Source organism: Belonocnema kinseyi, chromosome 3 (assembly GCF_010883055.1).
Source record: "Belonocnema kinseyi isolate 2016_QV_RU_SX_M_011 chromosome 3, B_treatae_v1, whole genome shotgun sequence".
Classification (NCBI taxonomy): Eukaryota; Metazoa; Arthropoda; class Insecta; order Hymenoptera; family Cynipidae; genus Belonocnema; species Belonocnema kinseyi.
In genome coordinates, this window is record NC_046659.1 from 48000072 (window position 1) to 48009154 (window position 9083).

Genomic DNA, 9083 nt, shown 5'->3' on the forward strand with positions numbered 1-9083 from the left:
ATAGAGCTCCAAGGAGATTATGTTGAAAAATAAAAAAAAAAAATTACCCAAAAAAAATTGTTTTTATACTTCATTCTAAGGACTTATTGAACTACCCTCGTACACTAAAAAATTTCAGTTGGAAAATTTCAACAAATATATTGGAAGCTTATTTCAGAAACGTACACCAAAAGAAGTATAGCTGCGGTCAGCATATTCTGCTTAGCCTCGGTATGCTAGATGGTTTTGCTCCGCATCCTAGTAGTATTTTGAGTCGAACTATCTTGGATAGGTGCAGCTAGTATCTAGCAGTTAGTTGGCGATAGATGCGAACGGTGGCTATCCGGCATACTGATCCTACATATACAATAGATAGGGATGGAAAATATCCCAATATTTAAGTAAAACAGATCTAATATTTTTAAATGTTTAATCAATATCGATTATTTTCGCGTCATTAATTAACTATTTAAGTTATAAATCTATAAATAGTTCGTATTGAAATTTGAAAGGAGAAGATAAGACATAAAATTTATATAATTACACAGAAAAAACAGAAGATAAACTTTACATCGAATTCCCACGAATGATTCTGTGTAACAAAAATTAACTTTACAGGATAAAATTTACACAAATATCGGTTAAACTTTATTTTGTTTTTCCATGACAAACACATGTTTGTTAAAAGACGCGAAGTTGGCTAAACAAAACTTTATCGCTCTAAAAATTTCCTGCAACAAATTATATTCTTAGTTTTTTCTGTGTAATTATCGCTTATCTCGCTAAATGTGAATTAGTTAAAATTGAGCTATTTCAATCAGTACACTCAATTTTGTATGCGAAATTAATTACTTTCAAGGTTTTCATTAATGAATTAGTCAACGAGCCACTGTTTGCACCTTGCTAACTGAATTAATCAAAAAAATGACTTTTGTTACTCTAACAGACTTTCAAGAATAGACGAGAGAGTGGATTTCAAAGAAGACACTGACTATCACCGAAGTTCACGAGAAGTACACCGGATTTTTCGTTTAAAACGGAGAAAAAGATGAGTTTATCCTACCGATAGAAAAGTCAGAGTATTCTTAAGCGAAATAGCCTGACCCGTTTGAGTCTATAAGCACAGTCGATTTGAATGATTTAGTCTCTGATATCCCAAGTAGAAATACACCACCGGCCCAGTACTGGCCCAGTACAGACTGTCGGAGTTCCAGTACTGGCTCGATGTACTTGGCCAGTACTGTGAAAGTACTGGCTTGTAATGCTTGGTGGTACTGACTTGCCAGCACTGGCGCAGTACTGACTGCTAGTACTGGGAAAGTAGTGGCAAACCGCTGGCGTACGAAAATGCCGGAGTTAATTTAAAAAATGATAACAAATTATTGAATTGTTTTAAAGACCATCCATACATCATCATACGACTGCATATCGTCTGAATATTATTTATAATTACAAAAATATAATTTTCAAACATTATATTACAAATAAAATTTCTAACGTTAAGGGGGGTTCGAACCTATATATCTATACCTCAATCTATCGCCTAGCAGTCGGAAGTGCTAACTACTGCGCTAAACCGTCAAGTTGAGACTTGATGAAAAAGCCATCCTCATAAGCTATAGTTCAGAAAAGTTAAAGTACCGAATTTTGAGCTCTCTTTATCTAATTATTTATTATTATACGAAGTTATATAAATGTAAAATACACGAACTGTTAACAAGAATATCAATAAAATAATTATTAAATTAATCATTTAAATCGACTACAATTTTCATTCGTGTAATATTTGATTTTTTCGCGTTTTAGACCATTTTAAAAGTTCTGATAATAACATTGAATGAGCATTTAAAATTTTTATCGACGGAACTTAGAAATTTTATCACATTGTGCTAAAATTTTTTTAATAACAAGTTTCTTTAAAACTTTGGGTAACGTTTTGCTTTTTAGGTATTTTAGACTATTTTTCAGCGATTAAGACATACATCCAATGTAATTTTTTCGGAACACTTACAATTTTTCATAAAGATGGAACTTAGAATATTTTCCTTAAAAAAAGTAATAGAAAAGAATGTTTTCACCTTAATTGTATAGTCAATTTCGCGACATTTCAAAACACCCTGACAACATTAATAGACGTGTTTTTTTTAAAGTATATTTTTGTATTAATGGCGTAGTGCCGCCCGGTCGTGCAGCCAACGTTCTGCCAGTATTGGGCGAACCACGGGCTGTCTGTACTGGTAGGCAGTACTGGACCAGTACTGCGCCGGTGGTGAACTCCGAAACACTACCGACATTTCCACCTGGGATAGTCTGAGAGATTTGGGTCTCTTTCAAGGTCCTTTTAGTGGCCCTTTTAAGAGTGATGCGACGGTAATATAATGTTTCTTCTGCGTTCGTCACGTACCAGACTGGCAGAGTTATTTACAGTAGTTGGTCATCGCTAACCCGACTCTCCACGGAGAATGATGAAAGTCAAAAATTACGTCTACACTGCTGATAGTCATGTAACTGATTACCAAACTGGCGTTGTAAAAAATTCGAGATTTAAAGTTCTGTAATGTACGACAGGCCAATAGTATAAATGAATACCGTACAGAAAGTATAAGGAAGTTAGCCATCCAAAAATAAATACCGATACTACGTAGGTCGTGTGCCTGAAATACCAACCTATGAATGCAGAGTGAGGAATAGAGGGAGTTGAACGCTCCTTGAAAGTGTGATCAGCCAGTTTAGTAACTAGTCCTATACCGCACATGTTTCGTGTGTACGACGCTACTTGATGGGTTATTATATAAAAATAAGATTCATAATTAAGCTGTACATTACTGTTATTAGAACGGCCAGTAACTACTATCGGTTGATGATAACTAATTAAAACGCTTTTATTTTTTTAATTTGGTGTATATGATGAAGTAATGAAAGTTAATTTAGCTACATGTAATTTTTGCACTGCAATTTATTAATGAATTCGTGTATCCTTTCACTAATCTTTATATTAAGAGGCTGATAAAAAAACCGTGTTTAAAAAGTCATCAGAGTAAAAATAAGTTAATAAGTTGCGGGTAAAAACGAGGTAAAAAGAAACAAGAATAACGAGGATTGTATCGTACACAGAATATAATAATAAATCTATTATATCGTTATATTATAATATACGTTGCAATCCTCGTTGTCGTCCTTTTTTAACTTGTTTTTGCCCACAACTTTCTTAACTTATTCTTGCTTCGACGACTTTTAACCCGCTTTTGCTATCAGCGCCTCAACATAAATGTATGACAGCAAAAGAAGCTATGAAGTTCTAACATACAAAAAAGAGGATTCAAGTTGAATGAGCTCTCTAGATTTTTATTTAATTTAAAATAATTTTATTCACTTTTAATTATCTTATGGATAATTAATCTCTATATGAAATAAAAAAATGCTTAATACTGTAAATCTAGATCCCAACCCTACAAAAAACGTCAGATTAAAACGTATTCAAAAGTATTGCACTTTGAATGCGATGTTGACCAAAAGCAGATTTCCAGAGAACACCTCGTGAATTCGATTAAATGCTTAGCAATCGCATTTTTTCTGCTTCGCATTAAATCGCATTCAATAGCATTGATAAAAATTCTGTTTCGCATTCAATCGCATTATATTGCATTGAAACATATTAGAACTCTCGCATTAACACGCATTGAAGGCGAAATATTTCACTTTTCATTTAGACTTATTCAAGATTGATGCGTTATATAAGAAATCTCGCATTAAAAAATATTGTGCTTTCGTCCCAATCCGAGGTTGTCGCAAAGCAGATTTCCACAGAGCATCTCATGAATGCGAAGCAATATTTTTTAATCTGACGTTTATTTCAGGAAAGTTATGAATATTGAACGCTGAGAATGCGCAGAAAAAGAAAAAAATTACACATAAGATTCTACATTACCTGCTTAGAAATGGGTTTAACTTGTTGACATCATGCATATTTTCAAACCCAATTAAAAATAAAAGTATGGGACTAGTTGAACGAATCTTGAGTTTTCTATCGACCCTGGTGTAGACTTAAAAAATTGTAAACAAACACTATTTGGTATAAACTAACCAAAGTGCAAACTGTGAATTCAGTAAGTATAGGTGAGTGATTTTTGGGTTTAAATTTAGTGAAATAAAGTGAGAATATTTAAAATTGAATCCCGCGAGGATTTTTAAAATTATGAAGGACATTTTTTCTGTGAAAATAGACCCAGCCCTCTGACATATAACCTACTGTCAAAAAATATTTACGTCAGATAAACTTGATGTTTTTTCAGATAAATTTTATCTTTTGTCAGATAAACGTGATGCAACGTTTTTATTTTTTTGGAAAGATGAAATTTATTCCTGGGTTTTACTGTGTTTTTTTGTTCAATATAAATTTCAATCTTTCTGTTTAAATATGATTACAACATCCGAATAATAAAATCTATTTTTTTTCAACATGATCAATTAGAACGTCAATTACGTTCAATTTCGGTAGCATATTAAATATTTGTTTTTGAGTGAAAGAATTATCAATATTCGAAAACATTATTCATTTTTTAAGGAATAATTCCTATATTTCTGTACTCTATTTAAAAATAAAAGTTTTGTGTAAAGAATTTGTGTAATCTTCACAAAACCGACGACTTCTATTTTTCTCTGTGTTCCTTTTTAAATTTCTCTTTAAATTATTAACACTTTTCTTAATTGATGATTTTTCTCATTATACTTATTTATAATTATAACTTATATACTAACTTACAATTTTCTAGTTGAATTAAAAAATGTATTTTTTGGCGTATCTCATTCCATTTACGAGAAACGTATTAATTCCAATTTTAAGCATTCAAAAAAAAAGTTAGATATCTGAAATCATCGAAACCCGTAGATTCCGAATTATGATGTTTTAGGCTGTTGATTATGAAATTAAAAACATCTACTTCTAAGTTTTAATCCGAAAGCTTAACAAAGGACCCTTGATATAGCCTCTCAGCTTGTTATTTATGATCGAATTCTGATTTCAATTTCAGCCACTCTGCTTGTTATTTATGATCGTATTTCTATTTCAATTTCAGAAAGGACATTTCAAAACCTTTAAAACATGGAAAAGAGCTACCAGGACCTTAAATATATCTACCTGAGTGCCTGCGGAGAATTTCTCAGAGCTTCACTGACCTTTGAGAATCTTTAGAATATACTCAAAGATTTCTATCGGTCTATGAAAAACTCGCATCAGTTTTTTATATTGCAACAGGGATTACAGTGGTTCACCAGCTCAATTTTAGGAAAAATTTCAGGGGGTTTTCGCTTTGAAAAAAGGGTCTCTGGTTGGTACTTTTGTTATTTAATTAGTAGTTTTTGTCTTCGCTGCGAAAAGTGCTATGGCGATCGGTGCGGTGGCGCCCCACGTCTAGCATTTGACTAACTGAATTGGTTAGACGAAACTAACCAATTCAATTAGTTATTTTTGACCAATTATTAGTTATTGAGTTCTTGCATCTACATTTAGTCAAATTTCACTGCTAATTACTTAAATATAATTGATTTAGCTTTAGCTAGATTATTAATTATTGTTTGTGAGTATTCTGATATAGTGACAGACCCATATTTGTGACGCTTTTTTTGTTTGAATCGATACCATCTTCAATGAAAGGTACGTTCTAGCAAAAAAAAGTATTTAATTTAAGACGAAGATTCGATTTATTTTAAGGTGTCACAAAAAGAACCATAGGCAATCTGAAATTAAGAATGACATCTGAACATTAAATTAAGGGAATTAGATTCCTGAAATTCAGGTCGAGACTATTTGAAATTCAGGGAGGTATGACCTGAAATTCAGGTATGCTCGCTCTTCAATTATGAATATATGTATACTGAATGCAAGTGTAACCTTAAGTTAATACACTATCCTAATTGAAATTAAGGGTAATACTCTAACTAATAACCAGGAATTTCTCACGCCCTACCGACGCTCATCAGCTATTCTTATATAATAGCTATGCGTTTTAGAAAATATACAAGTTGGGTTCAAACTTGTAAGAAAATACAGAAAAAGTAGGTCAAATAGAAAAAAAAACGGTATATTGGGGGCAGGTGCCGTCCAAAATCTTCAGACAATTGTGTTCCGTAATGTATTGAAAGGGCGCTCACGTTGCGAAGTTAAAAGTTTCGTAATAATTTAATTATTTTGATGGGTTTAATAATCCAAATATTGGCTGATAACTGGAACTGATTTTGCGGCAGCACTTGTTTAAATCTGTGAAACGAAAATTCCTCGAGTGATGGAAACATAGTATCATGGCCGACACTGACCAACGCGACATGGAGTATTGGAGTAGGATGCGACTACAATAAATGGCCATGAGCTGTATAGTAGCGCCAGTGTTCTGTAACGTCATGCAATGTAGTACAAACCTGAAATTCAGGAAAGGTATATTCCTTTATTTTAGTTGACGAAAGCTTTACAGATTATTTATTGCAGGATGCCTTAAACTTACTTTCAGAACTGAATATTGAAATTTAGGAGGATAATTTACTTTATGCCAGTAGAAAAATGCCGATTTCTCATTTAAGGAAAGTTAGTGCTTTATTCAAGATAGTCTGCACACTTAAATTCAGGTACTTCCTTAATTCAAGTCAAATATAACTTTAAGTATTTATTTTTACTGTGTAGAGCAATTGTCTGATATCCGCAAGGTTGCGCACTCGATTCTCACAATCCGCACTTTTTAAAATATATTTTTTTATTTCGTATTCTTATTATGACTCGTTATACTCGTATTTTGTACATTATAAAAATAACATGAAAAATAATGATAATTTAAAATAATTTTAAACGTCTCTCAATGAATGCAATTTTCGGGATATTGAAATAAATGGAAACATAAATTAACGGTACAATATATTTTAAATTGTGCCATATATGAAAGAATATCCGCTGGGATAGGCGTAACATATCTAAGGGCTCGCTCCAACGCCAATCTTGATACTAGCCACGGCTATCTCATGCAGTGTACAAGGTAACGCTACAGTACATGATGTATTCGAATTCTACAAATTCTCGCAGAGTTCGTGGTGCGATGACTCCACAAATTACAACACTCACAATACATGTATTGCAGTTTCACCATTTCAATGCCTTGTTTGCAATTTTACCTTACGCTTGTATTATAAAAGTATTGTAGAATTCTAAACATTTCAGGGGGGTACACTCCCTTCGCCACCCGGGTAGTGACGGGCTATTTTCTTATAAAAAAAAGCTTTTTGTTCATTTTTACTTAAAATCATGAATTGTTTAGTATCAATTTCAGTAAAATCTACATTTTCCTGTCCATCTCACTCAAACCCACACCCCACCCACCCAACCTCTTGGGTACCCCCTTCCCCCCTAGTTGGTGTAGCAACCGCTACTTTTTAGACATGGTTTATGCGTCCCTGAAACATTTTTAACAGTGATAGTTTCCTTGTGTCAAGATATACCGCACACCGCTTCGGTATGTTTTGGACATTCTGTAGCCCTCAGGGTTAGATTATTTCACTTTCTGTAGATATACGTGAACGATAGATTTTCTATTTGACATTAAATAACCTGATAAAATTTGCCCTAAGAATTGCACGTCCGTCGACGTACGTTGATATCAACGCGTACATCTACGTTGTTATCCAATGCTACCATCTGTCGCGTGTGTTTTATTGGTTGATATTCCAGTGTTCTATTAAACATTGAACTGCATTGAACCACCGGAACAGCGGAATATAAACCAATAAAATACGTGCGACAGTTGGTGGCAATGGACCACAAAGCACATGTAACCGTTGATACGAACGTACGTCGACGTACGTACAATTCTTAGGGTACATTGTGAAGCCAGCCTCAAGGGCGCTGAAATTGACAATTTCGTTGTCAGGTGTGTGTGCGTGAAATAAATCAAGAATACGTTTCTCTTGTTTTAACTGCTCAATTTCCTTATAATTAGAACTAAAGGCCACAAATATTGGTGCTCTGATTCGCAATACGACTTTTTTCTGTTTTTTTTTCTTTCCTGAAGACACTGTACGTTTAAAAAAAGGGTTTAAATTAGGCCCTCTTTTACCCTTAGAAGTTGGAAAAATGGACTTATGTACCACGTGGAAGCACTAAAATAGGGTCTAAATCCTATATAAATCAAGCCCTCTACAAATCCTCCTTATTCCTATTGAGGCCTAAATTTTGAGGTCTAAAATAAGACTAAAATTCTTACTTGAGCAGAGGGCTCACTGACGATTACTAGGATTTTTGGCACTACTATAAATAATATTTTTTTTTAAGTAAGGAAGTATTTTCCTTCGATAGCAGCCACATAATAATCTTCAAATATAAGAGTGTCTCAAAATATGAACTGCTCTTCATCCTAATTATTTGTTCAACTTTGTAAGATTTCTAAATGTAGACAAATTGCTTAGGCTGACGAAGACTGGGCGTTTTACCTTCTTCTATTTTATTTTTTCTCCAAAATTTTCACTCAATAGTTGAATACATATGGAATATGAGTTAATTGTTACAAAAAATATGCCAGACAATTGTTTATAGTCTATTATGACATGGCCTTGAAGGCGTTAAAATCTGCATTCCGAGTGAAAAAATATGCCCGCAGCGCGGGCACATTCTAAATGCACGCTGAGCGTGCAATTAAACATTAAACGAGCGAGTACGTTTAATATTTACACTTTAATCGATAACTGCGATTAATACTTCTGAGAAATTACAGCTATAAATTGTAACTGCAGTTTTTCCAATTTGTTTTTAAAGAAGGTTTTCAAAGCATCTACGCTTTGACGATTACAATCTCATAACGAAACTCGCGCTTCGCGCTCGATAATTTGTGTCCAAAACTTCAGCAAGATAATTTTTAAATCTTGTTTAAATCTACTCCAAACAACGCTTTAAACTTACTGATCTCTTAAAAACAAAAATTGCATATTTTTGAAAATGATCCAACTTTTGAAATACATATATTTCATATCAGGAAATAGTGAGAAAACGCTATGCAATATTTTATTAAATGATGAGAGAATTGAACAAGTTGATAAGTTCGTATACCTTGGTAGCTTATTTACTAGGGACG

At 33.3% G+C, this 9083-nt stretch overlaps 1 protein-coding gene across 1 annotated transcript in view; it reads left to right on the forward strand.

The window, feature by feature from the left end:
• Positions 1-9083, forward strand: part of LOC117169809 — a 37199-nt gene that overhangs the window by 26739 nt on the left and 1377 nt on the right. The window lies entirely within an intron of this gene.